Below are 17,445 nucleotides of genomic sequence, written 5' to 3'. Positions count from 1 at the left end.
CGTCATTTCTGCTAAATCTCAGCGGAACTTCAACTGAATACCAGCGAAGCAAAGGTTACCTGGGAATCGGCGAATTACATGGGTACTGGGGATATTCATGCACGACTGGCAAACATAGTCCCTATTTGTAACAATTTTTAAAAATGGCCAGAAATGCAAGACAACATTAAAAAATAGAGTTTCATAAATCTCTAAAATTCCGTATGGTTCTCAGTCAAAACAAAAAGCAGCAGGGGTCTTCTTCCGCGTTGGTGACGTCCTTTGGTTACAGTTCCCATGACGATAACAAGTAGTAGTACCGCGCCGCCGTATAAAAGGCTACATGTACATGTACTGTACATGCTGCACACTGTCACACAGAAGTACGAAAGCTTATAAAGGACACAAGCAACAACTGCCGCGGCCGCTATCTAGGAAGTATCCTATTGGAAAGCGTCGGGGAAGGCCTGTGCACTAAGTGGACCTTTGGGCAAGAGGTTTGACCTTTTGTCATACAATGAAATACACGTTGGCACACCTTTTGCAAATCATTTCTTCCAGCCAATTGTGAGAGCGAATTACAGCAGCATCTGAAGTTCCTCTCTAAAAATAGTGTAATAGATGAGGGGGGGGGCCCCGTTGAGTCAGAGAATGATGAGAACCTGGCGTATATACCCACCGTATACCGGCTGTATTGCCTGCTGTCTGTACAGTCTAGATCTCAGTCACAGTCAGTAGATGGGGGAAGGGCGGAGACGAGCGAGGGAGAAGGGGGGAAATCCAAATTGTCAAATAACTTTCCTAATTATGCGGGGTCAAAGGGTAGGGGTGGGGAGGTTGAGGCAGTCCAGGCTCACGAGGAAGGTTTCACCATCAGAAAAAGAAGCAGACAACTAATAAAAGTGCACAGGCGCACGTATTAGTAAGTGACAGACCATGAAGAGAATTACTCGGGGAAACAGCTTCTGTATTCAGAACACAATTCAAAACTGTCTGATTTATTTCTGAAAGCACTTGGTTGTCTGTATCATATTTACCTCAAAAGAATTATTTACAATTAGTTCATCTCATTCGCGGGTCACAATAAGTGACTCGGATCGCTGCAGCTAGCCGGTTTGAAGGATTTATTGTTACTACGCGTGCGTCAGTAATTAGGCTTGGTCGGTTGGTCAAAATTGAACTTGTGCAAACTAGCTGTTACGCTGACCCCGAAAGACGCTAACCAATAAACTTTACAGCACTTCTCTGCCGACTTATTATATTTAGTCTCACAGCACTTCTTTGTTAGAACAACGTGTGTAGTGTGAGGTTGAACGTCGTGTTTGTGAGTGGTCAGGGCCAATGTCATTGATTATTAGCATATGATTTTTCCCTTGATAAAAACAGGATTGCCAACCGAAACGTTCATGCGTTGTATAATGCTTGTGACTGGTGTTCAGCTGATGGTCGCTTCTCATAAAAATGACATTGATGTTTGGCTGGTAACCTGTTTTCCTAAGCAAGACAACACTGTGCTGAGCAAATTTTGGTGCTTAGTAGCTTCATGAAATTGGCCCAGCGCTTGGTAGCGTAGACTACACGCAGCACTGTCTACACAAGTCTGCTTCCCAGACCCCGACAATGGGTGCGTTCGATTAGCTTACACGTGTAAGTCAAACTTACACCAGAGCGTTCGTTTAGCCATCACGTGATCCTCGTGCCTGCCCTGGTGTCAGCCACTACTACCCCAGCTGGCGAGCGGGTCTCTGGAGGCTGCCCGAGTGTAATGACGTCACGGATGGACTGTTCGTGCATGGACGTACATGATGGAACGTGGCGGTGACTTGACTTTTTTCCCAGAATGCCTTGGAAAACACACTGCAGCGTTCGATAAGCCTCATTTTGAGGCTTCCCTTGAGTGTAACACTGGTGTGATCAGGGAAGCTAATCGAACGCACCCAATCTACGTAGCGTGTGTGATGGGTGACAAATAGTTCTTATGGCAGGGAAACCAGTCTATATTTATCAAAAATTGTGACTAGACCCCATGCATGCGTGTTTTGCCTGAGTGTGTGGGATGATGTGATGTGATGCCTCAAAAAGTCACTTGACTCCAGGAGAAGTTTCGGTCTACTCTCAACAAATGCACAAGACTTCTCTGCGTCTGTGCCCTGTGATTATTATTCAAACGCGCCTGTCTTAGGTTTCACAAAGTTATGTGGAGAACAACTTGTACTGTCAAAGGCTACTGGCTAATGATCACTCCGTCATTTACACAACTTCACAAGTTGGATGTAGGCCTCAGATGATGGGTATTACACAATAAACACTATAAGTCCCAGCCGTTAGCGTTAGATAGCAATCTGAAAATTATCAAAATAAATGGAAAAAAACACTTATCACATCATAACCCAAGGAAGACCATGAGAAAAGGAGGCCTAAACCTAGGTAAGTACATGTACCACGAACGTGGTGCATTGCGCTTGTACATGGTGCCTTGTGGGTACCCCTTAAGGCCAGTTTTGATCCTTGTGGGGTACTAAAGTGGTACCCCACAAGAATTTCACGAAATACATATTTCAAATTTACTCAAAAAGAGGGAATTTTCAAGTGCCATTCATATGACGCAAAGTGAAGTGTTTTATGTGAGGGACATACGGTCGAAATTTCAACCCAGGAAACTGAATTTGGTTGAAATGGCAGTGGTTTGAATTTTTTCTGTGTTCAAGTTGTGTGGGAGTTTTGTACACGAGAACAAAGTAAAAATTCCCCACAAGTATACATTGTGAGTGTGTGTATACTGTATTAACGACTGGGCCCACGCCGCTAAGATGCAATCTATAAGCAAATCTCCAGGCTTTCACCCCAAGACGGGTCCTGATATGTGGGCGCTGGGACTGTTATTATCGAGTCGGTTGACGAGCACAAATTCAGGGGAATTCTCACTGGAGAAAAGAGGACGGTGATTAAATCTTGACTTGAGACCGAATGGGTTCCTCTCAATCATGAAATAACATTTCCGTGTGATTTATTGTCACAATCTCTCAGAAATCTTGCACATCAGTGAAACAGTGCCCTCTGTTACTTTCATAGAATAGTTGAAAGTAGAGTTGCATCAGTCCCTACCAGTGTGTCGTGAGCATTGAATTCTCTAGCATTACAATATTCCGATAGCGTATAATTAATTCAGAGTATAGTGAAGATGGCCATTTGGCTGTACAGTACATTCCAACAACAATTAAGAGTGAGACTGACTTAAAACCCCGTGACCCAAAGCAGGACTTCCCAAACTAGCACTCGTGGAGCCCCGAACCCAAAAGCGGAAATTCCCCCGGAAACTTTCCAATTAAAAAAATAGCTCTACACCGGGCGCTCCGGGAAAAATCAGATAAATTTTAAAAACCTATATTATAAAAGAGACATGAATACTCCACCAAAATCACAACGCCGCCCTTTCTTAATAAATTTTAGGCGTTTGAAAAAAAATCGTTTCTAGCAGACTTTGCCAAGCGATATAACATTTCATTACCGGCTAAAAAAAGTCACACTAAGCCGGAGCTAGTAAAAGCGACTCAAGCGACTCAACAGCAATTTAGAAATCTCACGAGACAATCATATCATCAGCTTTTACAGATAGTGCAAGACAACAACATAGAATTTAGGGCCACGGGGGCAAAAGGAAAAATATTGCGAGCGGACTTAATTACCGCGATTAAAGCGTACATTAAGCCGCGGGCAATCGAAGAAGTGTACATTCAGAGAATCAGGCGATTTAGAGACAACTATATAAACTGGGAACTGATACCTAATTTCTACGCCGACGACTTGATCCACTTTTTCGATTTTTATAAAAAGTATATCGAAGACAAGGCACTAGCCGAGTTTAGGGAAATTGGCTCATACAAGTTACAAACGGCAATCAAGGTTCAGTTTAAAATAAAAAAAACCGGAGCAGAGACTAAACGCGGCGTTTTCACATTTACGAGTAAAAATAACACGGTCTTCTCTAAAAGGGGAATTAAAGAAGTTTTCACTCAACAATTCACAAAACATCTAGAAGACGTGGAAGCTCACAAACAGCGTGGGCTGGGTGTTTGAAAAAGAAGTCTCGTTTTATATCAACGTGGTGAAATTAAATCCAGTCGGTGCCACTTATATTCCACTTCCAAAATATTTGGTAGATAAGAAAGCAATTATCAATGTTCAAAATAAAGAAGACCAAGAGTGCATTCGCTGGGCGTTGAGAGCACCCTTAAAATTATATTCAGACAATGTCAAACATCAGTTAGAAACAAACCCAAATTACAAAATAATATACGAGCACACCTCGACTTACTTGACAGCTGACGGTTTAAATTTCACAAACGTAAACTTCCCAACACCTCTGTCACAAATTCCACGAATCGAATTACAAAATAATTAGCCATCAATGTATTTGGTTATACCAATAAAGAAGGCATTTACGTGCTTTATAAAACTAAACGCGAAAAAGAGCCCATCAATTTACTTTATTTCACTATAGGTGAAACGAGCCATTATTCCTGGATTAAGCACTTCTCTCGGTTTATCGGTGACGTTATTAATCACAACGGCAAATCTTATTGGTGTTTCAAATATCGGTCACATTTTCAAACTGAAGAAACACTCGGTAGACATCAAAAAGATTGCCAAGGAATAGATACAGCGGCGTGCAAGGTTACATTGCCCGCTAAAGGGAAAAATATTTGAAAATTATAGAAATAAGCAGGACGCGGTTGTCAGATGCGATGGAATTTGCACCGGTCGCGAGACTTACAGAGGCCCGGATGCGGCAGTTACATTTGTGCAGTCGCTTTCCAGAGAAGTTGCCAAGATCAATAAAGCATTTGCCAATCCGGAGCCTCTAACTTGGTCGGACGAATTGCAAAAGATTTACGAAAATTGTAACACATGCTGGATCTGCGAAAGACGCATCTGTCAAGTAAAGAATCACAATGCAGATGCCAAGTTCCGGATGAACCAAAAACTAAAGACGAAAAAGCTTCCTTTAGTTCAGTAAACGAAAGCGGTTTCAGGGACTATATTTTGTATACTTGCGAAAAGCTCATTAATAAATTTCGCAAAGTTCGCGACCTTGTCACGTGACAGGTAAATATAGAGGCCCAGCGCACGCTCAGTGTAACTTAAAACTCAGAGTCGTGCCCGGCCAAACGCCCATTCCAGTGATTCTGCACAATTTAGAGAAATACGACTCACATCTAATTATGCAGGGCGCTCAAGCGTTTAACGGCGGTAAAATTAGCGTCATCGCCAAAAAACCGAGAATTATATATCGTTTAACTTTGATCAACTCCGGTTCTTGGATTCGTTTCATTTCATGGCTGTGTCGCTCGATCGATTGGTTAAAAATTGTTCCACTGAAGATTTTAAATTGCTCAGCGAAAGGTTCCCAGAAAACACGAGCCTGCTGTTAGAAAAGGGAATTTACCCGTATGAATATATAGACTCGTTTGATAAATTTGAAGAAACGCAACTGTCTCCTCAGGCTGCTTTCTACAGTTCGTTGAGGCAAGAGTCTGTTTCCGAGGAAGAATATTCTCGGGCTAAAGACGTGTGGCAAGCTTTCGGTTGTAAAAATTTGGGGGACTACCATGATTTATACGTAGAGACAGACGTACTGTTACTAGCGGGCGTATTTGAAAACTTTCGCAAGGTTTGTAAAAAGAATTACGGCCTTGACCCGGCCAATTATTATACTTCATCTGGCTTATCGTGGGATGCGTTGCTATAGCATCCCGGCAACGAATTGGAATTATTAACAAATATCGATAAGCATTTATTTTTCGAAAGGGCTAAAAGAGGCGGCATTTCGAGCGTATGAGAAAAGCGCTATGCCAATGCGAATAATCCCGAATTAAGAAATTATAACCCCAAGATACCAATTACACACATTATGACGCAAATAATTTATCCGGTTGGGCCATGAGTCACTGGCAGCCTTTGCCTTTTAAACACTTTCGATGGATTCAAGACGTAACAAAATTTACCCCAGAGTACATTTCGAAAATTTCTCCAAAAGCGTCAAAAGGTTATATACTCGAAGTCACCTTGGGCTATCCAAAACACTTGCACGACAAGCACAACGATTTCCCACTGGCACCAGAGAATATATCGATCCCGAATGAATGGGTCTCAGAGTATCAGAAAGATTTGGTATCAAACGGTGAGCGAGTTATGTCCATAGATAAGCTCGTATCGACTTTAAACACCAAACATAAATACGTCGTTCACTATCGCACTTTACAAAAATATCTAGAACTCGGTCTAGAATTAAAACAAGTTCATCGAGCAATGTCGTTTAAACAAGCTCCATGGATGAAAAGTCATATTGATAAAAAAATACTGAGCTACGTAAATTGGCAAAGTCCGACTTCGAAAAGGATTTCTTCAAATTGATGAATAACTCGGTCTTTGGTAAAACGATGGAAAACGTGCGCTATCGCATGGACGGGCACTTATTGACAGACTCACAAGACGCCGAAAAATATCAGAAGCTAACTTTTAAACCAAATTATAAATCGACCACGCCGTTTAAGGGATGCGACCTTTCATTCGTTGAAATGTATCGCATAAAAACAAATCTAAAAAAGCTAATTTACTGCGGCGTAAGCGTGCTAGACTTGTCCAAAACGTTAATGTATGATTTTTATTATAACACGTTAAAAGCTGATTTCGATTCAAATGTGTGTCTTTTGTACACAGACACGGATAGTTTACTCGTCCAAATTCAAACCGACAATTTAACCAAGTATCTGCGCAAAAAGCCTAAATTATTCGACTTTAGCAATTATTCAACGGACCATAAACTTTACGATCCGAAAATAAGAATCTTGCCAATGACCATTGGCAAGATGAAAGACGAGTTTGGAGGCCAAGGCGAAAGGCGTTACAAAAGTCGTAACGCAAAAACGGTTAACCCACGAGGGTTATAAAAGTTGTTTATTTGAAAAACGCAGCATTTTAATAAGCAGCAATATTCAGATCTGATAAACATTTGATATTCACAGTGTCGCCGTTGGATACGAAGCGTTATTTATTATCCGACGGCATTAAAACTTTAGCCTACGGTCATAATTTAGCGGGTGGTAATCCCGTGTCTTCTGGAATCACCTGAAGTTCTTCTTTTACGAAACTCCGCTTGGGACCGTTTAATAAATAATATAAAGTTGGACCCGTTTTGATTCTTTTGCCTTTTACCCGTTTAAATTGACTGGAGCGTTTGTCAGTTTGATAAACATTGACGAACCAGACGGGATCTGTGGCCCTTTTAACTGTTCCGCCCTCTTGCTCACCCGGGTAATATAAATACCTGACCAAAACATTTGGGGGAAGTTCCTTTTGGGTTTCCCTAAGAGGTGCTGCGGGTATTTGTTTCACGCGGTTCACTTTTACTGCGTTTGCAGATTCTTGGTCAATTAACCGAGTCTTTTCTTCGTTTAGCGATTTTATCACTTGGGGCAAACGTTTTACCCATTCCACGTTTCGCTCACCTACATTTAACATTTCCTGAGCGTATTGATGCCCAAATCACCTTTCGGCCAAAGTGCGATTAAACCGTTCGACGATTCCCTGCGACCTGTGAACCCCCGGTTCTCCCACTTGAATTATTACCTCGTTTCTTGTCATCAACTTTTTAAATTCGCCTTTAAATTCTGATCCTGAGTCTACCATGATAACCTTGGGCCAAGTCAGGGGCGACCTTTTATAAATTTTCTTAACGGCTTCTGACGTTTGTTCAGCCGTTTTACTCGTCAACGGGTCTGCTTCCTTGTATCGCGAACCTACATCTACGACGCATAAAGCATATTTAAAAGTTTTACGGTTCACTCGATCCCGGGGCAAGTATAAAATGTCCAATTGATGCGGTTTATTTGGGGCAACAAACTCGGATTGCAGCATTGTAGGCCTCGGCACGTAATTTGGTGCGGGTAAATAAATTTGCCAAATCGCCTGCTTTTTTAGCCAGGATTTCACGACCGACTTTTCTGCGCCCGTCTTTTGTGCCAAGTGGTCTACGGCGCTTTCACCTCACCAATAGCCCTGTGGACTGTAAAATAATTTTGAAAATTCTGTTTTGATTTAAAATAAAGTTGCCAAAGTTAAGCAAATCGATACGCTGGAAAACCGACCAAGGCAGTCCCAGATATAATCCATATAAACTCGCGAATTTTCTGCTCTTCCGAGGGCACGTAAAGATCGGATTACTTAGGTCTGGCGGCAACGGTGATACGTGTTTACCCGTCAATTGGGCGTAAGCTCTCAACGCTTCGTCTATTTACAAATGTCTGCTGACTCGCTCGTTCCTGCCGCATTCGCTGGCTTAAAAAGTCTAGCATGTGAACGCGATTTTGTTTCCCGTCTTGTTTCGCTTGCGCCAATTTCTCTAGGGCTGAATCGTGTCGTTTACGTTCTTCTTCTGCTTTACTTTTTGATAAACTGCTAAATAAAAAATTTGAGACCATGAATGCCAGAGCGTTTACTATCGCCCCACCTACCATCATTAAAGCACTAGCCATTTTTAAATTATGCATATTTCAAAACATTGATAACGACGAAATTACAGATCAATGGGAAGATATTCAAGCCTACCAAACGGATATTCAGGGAATGCCAGGTGACATGCGTGCAGACCTGGACCATTGCGGCGATATGCTTTTAGAGATTCAAGATGTACTAGCAGAAATGGAATTCGAAACGTTTCGTAAGCGCGATTTACTGTGCAAATACGAGGACCTATTTTTCGCGGCCGGTGTATTCTTAATCGCGCTATTTTTCTTCTTTAAAATTTTCACGTAACGTAAAATATAATTTATATATATTAAGAAAATGTCACTACAGTACACCAAACAACTAAACCCGAGTCGCCGTTCAAAAGTGCCTCGGGCAATTAAAGGCGAAAGACGCGAAGTCACAATCACGCACAATCTGAGCACAATCGCAGCGCCGGGGTCACACGCTAAACGTCAAGTTCCCCGCTTTAGGCGTAGATGATGTCGTATAGTCCTCGGCACCGCGAAATTGGCCTTCAAATTGGATCTCGACGGAGCCAGCGACCATAATCGAACCGTTTACAATAATTTAGCGGGGAACCTGGTCTCTAAACTTAACGTCAGTTTACAGCGCAATAAAATTGTAAGTTACCGCGATTCTGAAATCCACAACTTTAAGGATAACTGGCTACCAAATTCGCAAACGAAAAATATGGCGTACTTTGGCCTCGACAGGGATAATGTCGCGGCCGATGCGAACGCGGCTTTAAACGACGGCAAAGATAAAGCGATAGCCGACGCTTTTAAAAATAGATATGCGATTATGCTGGACGTGCCTCTTTTAACGGATCACAGCCCATTTTATCCGACGGGTTTTAAAGAACCTCTCACGTATCAGTTAACTTTCAACGGCTACGATAAAGTTGTAATAAGTGTCGATACATTGGCCGAATATTCAATGTCGGACTTGCCCTTGGAATATGAAGTTGTCACTAATCGCGATTTGGCACAAAGTTTACAACAGAAGCACAAAGGCCTCGTGTATTATTTAGTCGACCAGATTCATTCGTGGAAGAAGCAAACGGTTAATGAATCTGACACTTTGTAGAACATTAGTATCGACCAAAAGATTAAAAGCTTGAAAGGCGTCTTGATTCTATTTAAAGATCCCGCAGTTGCAAATCTGCAAAAATTTTACAACCTGCACATCACGAAAACTAGTGTAACGTTTGAAGGTAAGCCCAATCAATTGAATTCTCAGGGGCTTTTCCAATATCAGCACTTCGCGGAAACTAATAAATATTTTGGAGATTCAGAAACTGAAGCGGGTCGAGCGGTTGTAAAAGACCTAAATTTAACTGGCGTCGACAGGGCAAGTTATTTGAAAGATAAATATGGCCTGTGGCTGGATTTTAGAAGTTCGGACGATAATTCCGCGCATGGTTCGGGCAGGCCGCTTGGCGGAGGGGGAGAAATCAAGATTCAAATGGATCCGGAAGCAGAAACCGCCGGGTCTTTAATAATGTACGTATTTTAAGTAATGGACGCGCAGTTGACCATGAGAGACGGAAATTTCAAGAGCTTAGTTTACTAAGCATTTAAATTAAAATGAGTGGAAACATGTATAAATCACCGCACTGCGCCTTAATCGTGGGCGATACTGGATCGGGTAAAACTAAATGGGTGCTCGATCTTTTGGAAACTGAATATAAATTTACTTTTGAGGCAATCGTGATAATTTGTCCGACATATTTAAGAACAAAACTTATTTAGACCACCTATGGATTTATACCGATGGAAACGTTTATTTGTGCGACTTGGATCAAGAAAATTTAGAACTAAACGAAGCGATTGATTTATTTTAGAAAATGTTCGATGGAGTAATACTTTATTTATCATCGGTGATTGTGCCGCAGATCAATTCATAAAATATCGCAAAAAAATCTACGAATAGTAATACGTGCGCGTTGGGTAAGAGGGCATTTTCAGGGCGCCATTATCAGCATTCGTGCTGGTTATTGACGCAAAAATACAACACTGTTTTAAAAGACTACAGAAGCAACACGGCGTGGGTGGCAATTTTCAACTGTAAAGATAAATCGTTATTTGACGTTGTACACTATGAAGAGCGCGATTGATTGAAGCGGCATTTACGAAATTTTAAATTCAGTAAATTAATCGTCAATACTAGGTCGCCGATTTCGTGGTTTTTAATGTGAATAAAACTTATAAAAATATTTTTAAAAATTGCCAATATTTGAAATGGAGTATAGGATTTGTAATAAATGCCGAAAAGAAAAGGGCTTGGAATTTTTTTAAGTTAATAAAAATAATGATGAAATATGTGCTGGGTGTATACAATGCAATGAATTAGCTAAAATATCACACGAGCGTTGTAAATGCATTCACGGAGGAGAAAAATATAGGTGTAAAGATTGTAATGGTGCAGGAGTTTGCCGTCATAAAAAACGAAGATCAGCGTGTAAAATCTGCAGCAATGCGGTTAAAATTACAATCGATCGATGGCTAAGCCATTGTAAACACTACGACAAACAAAATAATCTATTCAAACTTCAAAAGTTTATCGATAGAGAATTTTTAGAATAATTGGTTGACGAGCGTGAATTCCGTTATTACCTGGATTGTAAGGTGAAATTGCAATATATCGAGGAGAGAGACGATCAAGCGACAACTGAAAGATTACACATCTTTTGGACATCTGAGATGGAACTGTTTAATTTGCTGCTGATGAGATATACCACAACCCGCCTATGAAAATTTTGAATACGTCACAAAAAGCGGCAGAGACGTATTTCACAAATACGAGGGCTTGTACTACAAAAATGAAATTACACCCATGACGGTACTACCTACCGACGAACGAAATCCAAGAAAGTTTGTATCACTTAGAACGATAGCAAAACGCGCCAGAACGGCTGCATTTCAAAGCCGATCAAAATTATTCGTGAAGAACTCGGTTTTGGGGACTACCAGGAAAAAACGAGGCAAGCCCAAGCGGAATTAAACGCCATTCAAACTGAAAATATTGAAATGGAAAAACTTCCCCAAATATCGGATCAAGTTAGCGACATTGTAGCCTCGCTTACAGAGAAGCTAGCAGCGCAATGCGAGGGTTTAGATTATAGAGAGCTATTAGGTTTTGACAAACAATTACGAACAACGCAAAAATACATCTTGAAAATAGTTCGCGGTACCCGCTGCTTCACCCGACTCGGACCGGCCAGCTGACCCCGGCAAGCTCGGTGGTCGAGTGGTTAAGACTTTTGCACTAGTAAGCAGCAGGTCGTGGGATCGAGTCCCACCCGAGTAAGCTTGTGACTTTTTTTGCAAGTTCTCGGACAAGCGCTCAGTATACAGTGTTTATTAATATATACGTTGGGTAAGGGCAAAACCCGTTATATAAATTAACATTATGATTAAATCAAGCTAAAATTATGGAAATTCAAGAAGAAATAAATCGCTTTGAGACTCAACCAGACAGAAACTTCCGAAGATTCGGCTCGTTTACGTGAATTGCAAGATCAACTCGAAGGACTGCAAGGTCAGAAAGACATAATAAACGGGGAACTCCAGAGCCAAATATCGCAAACTAAAGGTTTAATTAATTACGCTTTACAGTCGGATGATACACTAGGTGACAAGATTCGAACGTTGTTTCGTGAACTAGGCGCCACGATCGTAAGCATTTTAACGGCTTTTTCACCAGCCATCAGTACGATCGTATCTGGCTGGTTATCTGTCGTCGTCTTTTAAAATATACTGTTTTAAAAAGTCTAGCTCGGTACGGTTAAAAATTCTATCTCGAGTAACATTTTAGCCTCTTTATTGTTGATGACTTCTTGTCGCTCGTTTCTCTTCGGAAAATGTAAGCTCGTTATCTGATCTTTTACAAGTGACTTGGCGCCTTCACTTGGGTCTGACGTGGTGCATAACGCGTACGAGGGCTGTCCGTTAAAAAAATTAAAGCAATTGTTTATTTCTCGACAGTGCATCCAAAGTTTGCCAAAATGATTTATATTTATCTTTGGAACGAGTCTACCTCTCGGCAGGTTTAAAAACTTGTGGGTTCCATAATAGACATCTTTTGGATAAATGAATGACTGAGCGTCGCATCTCTTATTTATACAATTCTCAATATCTGACGCGTCGATGGGTCTCTTTTTATAGTCAAATAACGAGGCATATGAATCAATTTTGATGTACATGCGATTTTTATCGGTGTAGAGCGGTTTAACGACGTATTCGATCCTGTTTAAATCGTCGATATCGCGACTGGCTTTGTAAGCTTTTATTGTGCAAGATTGTATAATACTCTTTTATCGGCGGTTTTATTCCGCGTGCCAAATTTATACACGGGGTTTATGCCATAACAGGTCGTGTCAGGCATCATAATGAGCAGGCGTTTTTCTACGCCTCCATGAGTGTAATAAATGGGTGAGGAACATTGAATTACGCGAGTACCTTCTTTAATCACAAGATTTGAAATAGTTAATTTGCTCGAGTCAAAAGGACCGTATGTGATATTGGGATCGCTATTGCCGGCATTGAGACGCTCGTGGTCGTCTGAAACAATGTAAATTTGGGTTTACATGGTTCTAATTTTCCGGCTTTGCCAGAAATTTTTCTCATTTTTTATTGACCCTTAATCGGCCGCGTCTATTAACTCGGGTGGAATTGCTACTTTAATTAAATTCTCGACGCCGACGAGTTTAGTCGCCGAATCGGAAAGTGACTCGTTTTCTCGCCCACGAGCACCACGTGATCTATTCCTTCCAACTCGGCACAATTTACGCAGCAGGTACAAGCGGTACGACCGACACATTCAATATAATTACTGCACTCGTAATAATCTTCACAGCTGTCCAAGGCATTTGAATTTTGACAGTCGTATGAATTGAAACAATATACGCAATGTATACATCTGCCGCATTCGCCGCAAGTGGAGCAATTATTACATTTAGTGCAGTCGTTGCAATGGTGGCAGTTGTGACACTCTTTGCAATTTATGCATTTGAATAAACAGTCAGAATTTAAACAGCGTGAGCAACCGTAGGAATCTACCAAGTTAATTGAATTGATCGTGTCTTGGCAAAAATAACAATTTTTTAAAGTTTGTTTTATGGTCTATCATGTTTTTTATATTTGTTTTATTTCTATTTATTTTTCATTTTTAAACGGCGCGTAAATCTTTGGGAATAAATATTTCATCCGGCTTGTAAACTCGTTTGCCGTCTTTGGTCGTTCTCACTAGTTTCTCATAGCCGTTAACAATTAGCCAGACCGCGTGAACGGCGACCAATTTAGCGTATTCAAATTTTGTGGCTAAAGCTCTTTATATCCTAGTTGAGAAATGTGTCTCTTTTTCCAGGCGCTTCCGGGTAGAGCTATTTTTTTTTAATTGGAAAGTCCCCGGGGGAATTCTCCTTTTTGGGTTCGGGGCTCCACGAGTGCTAGTTTGGAAGTCCCTTTTTGGGTCAAGGGGTTTTGGGGAAGTCCCTTCTGCGCTGGAGGGAGTAAAGTCCCTGCTGCTCTTAAACTCCCCCTTCCCTACTACTATATCATTTTCGAAAATGTTGTCTTGTAAGACGCTCTAAAATTAGTTTTAAAGAAATGAATTAATCGTTAACATTACTTGATAAGCCATGTCCATCGACATGATCGACTCAAACTATACCATGCACGGTATGTGACAAACGAACTCTACACCTGTGCTGTGCATCACTGCTACTTGCTACAAAACTGTTTACTGTTATTTTTGGTGGGATTAAAAGATACAACACCAGACCAAGCAGGGAAAGAGACCAGCAGCGCTAAACATCGAGCAAGCTGCCGGTGCAAAGTAGTAAAAAAAAAAAGCTACTCCATGGACATGTGCACAAACCCGCCGCTACTCGCCGCTACACAGGGTCGGGCTTGTCGAAAAGGAAGGGGCCGGGTCAGAGTAGCAGAAAAAATGTTACTCCTCAGATATGTGCACAAAGTTAACCCGTAGCTACTCGCCGCTACACAGGGTCGGGCTTGTCGAAAAGGAAGGGGCCGGGGCAGAGTAGCAGAAAAAATGCTACTTCATAGACTTGTGCACAAACCCGCTGCTACTCGCCGCTACACAGGGCTAGGGCAGGTCGAAAAGGAAGAGGCCGGGGGAGAGTAGCAGAAAAAAGGCATTTAATGCGACTACCGAATCGGTGATGCGCTTTAGCAATCGGTGATGCATATTCACGATCGGTGATCACCGTCAGCTAGCGATGCATATTCACAAGCGGTAATGGTGTTTCCATCGTTGATGCATTTTCGAAAGCGGTGGTGGGTTTCTGAGATCGTTGGCCGACTTTCGCGATCGGTGATGGTGTTTCACTGCCGGTGATCAACTCTGTAATCGGTGATGGTTTTTTTGCGATTGGTAATGGGATTTTAGCGATTGATAATGGTCTTTCACTGCCGATGATCGAACTTGCAATTGGTGATGGCCTTTCTGATTCGTGATGAGCGTCGCTGATGTGATGCATGCATATTCGTGGTCGGTGTTTATTTTATTTTTTTTTCTGTGGGACTTCCACAATTAGTGAATGACCTCTAAGTTATTAAGGTATTGCACACTGGAATTAAGTTCGGATTAGAATAAACAACAGGGGAAGGGTGGACGCTGGAGGGAGTACACCTTGAAAGAAGGACGGGCTACGGAAAAACACATACATGTAATTAGTAGGCCTATTTTAATTCGAGATTGAGTTAAATTGGGTTCGGAGTGGAATATGCTCGTGTATGCTCGTGAAATATTTTAGTTTTTGGCATGATTCAATGATGAATCCAAAGAATACTTTACTAAAATTGGAAATACAAGAAAATAACGGGGAGAGATTGTTGCATCCTCCATGGTTATCCCAAACCGCTAATATTCGTGTCAATATTGGATATTCAACTGCGAAGTATTCCAGCAGGCCTGTAAAGATTTACTTAGTGTATTTATATACCCAAGCAGACCATTTCCCCCCTGCGTTTTAATATTTTGTACTTCGAGGGGGGAAAAGGACACGTGCCGTTTTTTGCCACCAACTCTCGTCACACGGTACACACAACTCGGCAGTCTGAAGTTCACAGGTTTTTAAATTCCGGTTGGAAAAAAAAACACAGGATTCCTTTACAGTACATGTACATATAGGCCTTCTTGTGGGTAGAAACAGAAATGATAGGAATAAAGATCAAACTGCATGTACATGTACTGTACAGTATGTGGTCAGTGCACAGGCAGGACACTTGTAGGAGCGGTTGTGGGACCCAAGGGGAACATTAGGTCTGGAGTTGGAGTTGTTGCTATGGCGACTGCCATCTGGGCTGGAAAAGGTTAATGCGAAAAGGACTAAGGTCATTCAGGGATTTGAACTTAGGTTGAGGGGTCCTGCACAAAATTGTACACATGTGGTCTAAGCTAAGAGTAAATTATATGTATTTCTAATTCTAATGGCAAGCGGATTATACAAATTGTAGAAAATGTAGAAATCAAAACATAGGCAAATAATGCTCGGTGTCCTCTACAGATATAGAAAAGCATATACCTGCGCCAGTGGTGCAGGAGGATATGAGATTGAGGACATATTTCCTTACAGTGGTCCTTGTCACACTGCATGCAACATACATGTACATGTACAATGTACAGTACATGCGCACCCTACGGGTGTAACCCGAGGGTCCCGCAAATTACAGGGTTTTTTGTTGTTGTTGTTGTTGCTGTTGCTGTTGTTGTTGTTGTTGTTGTTGTTGTTGTTGTTGTTGTTGTTGTTGTTGTTGTTGTTGTTGTTGTTGTTGTTGTTGTTGTTGTTGTTGTTGTTGTTGTTGTTGTTAATTTAATAAGCAGTAGTTGCGTATGACTAAATTGGATTACTTGTCACAAAAACGGTAATTCCGACAGTTTGAAGCTGTAGCTGACGTGGCGAATGACCATGTGAGTATTTTGTGTAGTGTACATGTACATGTGCATGGACTAGGAGAGAAAACCTACCATGCAGAGCTGAGTAAACATGGGATTTGTTTTTTTAAGGTTTTTGGGTCAAGTGACCAGAGTCGCCCAGTTGAGTTCAGGTCCGTAGAAGGAGATTTTACGGCAAGCGACATGCTGGCCAATTTAAGTTGAAAGGGTTCTGCATAAACATGTACATGTAGAATCATGTGCTTAATATGGTAACGTTGATTATACTTATTCCTTTAGATTGCTTTAATGTTGTTGTTGAGTCCATCTAGCTGTACACACGTACATGTACTTTATCCGGGTTATCCCTTTGTTATACTGTTTTGATTTCCGGAGAAAGAACCGTTTGCAAAGTTGGCGGAAGTCCTCCAATAAAGAAGAAATGAATCCCAAAACACGAAAATGCATCAATGACGACAGCCCTTCACAAATCACAAAAATCCATCACCGATTACAATTAATCGGTAGTGACAGAACACCAGCCATCGCGAAAGTCCACCAACAATCGCAAAAACCCATCATCGATCGAAAAAAACCATCACCGATTATGTAAGTTGATCGGCGGTAGTGAATCACCATCACCGGTCGCGAAAGTCCACCAACGATTGCGAAAGTCCATCACCGATCGCAAAAAAAATCACCGATTACAGAGTTGATCACCGGTTCCGAAACTGCATCAACGATAGAAACGCCCATCACCACTAGTGAATATACATCACTAGCTGACGGTGATCATCGATCATGAATATGCATCACCGGTTGCTAAAGTACATCACCGATTCGGCATTCACATTAAATGCATATTTGGCGTTCCATACTATGCAGGCCGAGGTCCGTTTGCCACACGACGTTCAGCAATGTCGAATTATAATGCAATACCTGCATGCACACATTTCTGCCATTAGCCAGTTGCGTTATGTAAAACCACTGTCGATAGAATCTGTAAAGAAACAACAACTCTAAAGGAAATTCTCC

The sequence above is a fragment of the Acanthaster planci genome, linkage group LG17 (genome assembly GCF_054643075.1).
Source record: "Acanthaster planci isolate LZ-2023a linkage group LG17, COTS_SCS, whole genome shotgun sequence".
In the NCBI taxonomy this organism is placed as follows: domain Eukaryota; kingdom Metazoa; phylum Echinodermata; class Asteroidea; order Valvatida; family Acanthasteridae; genus Acanthaster; species Acanthaster planci.
The sequence above is the reverse complement of the archived record's forward strand: the minus strand, read 5'-3'. Positions refer to the sequence as shown.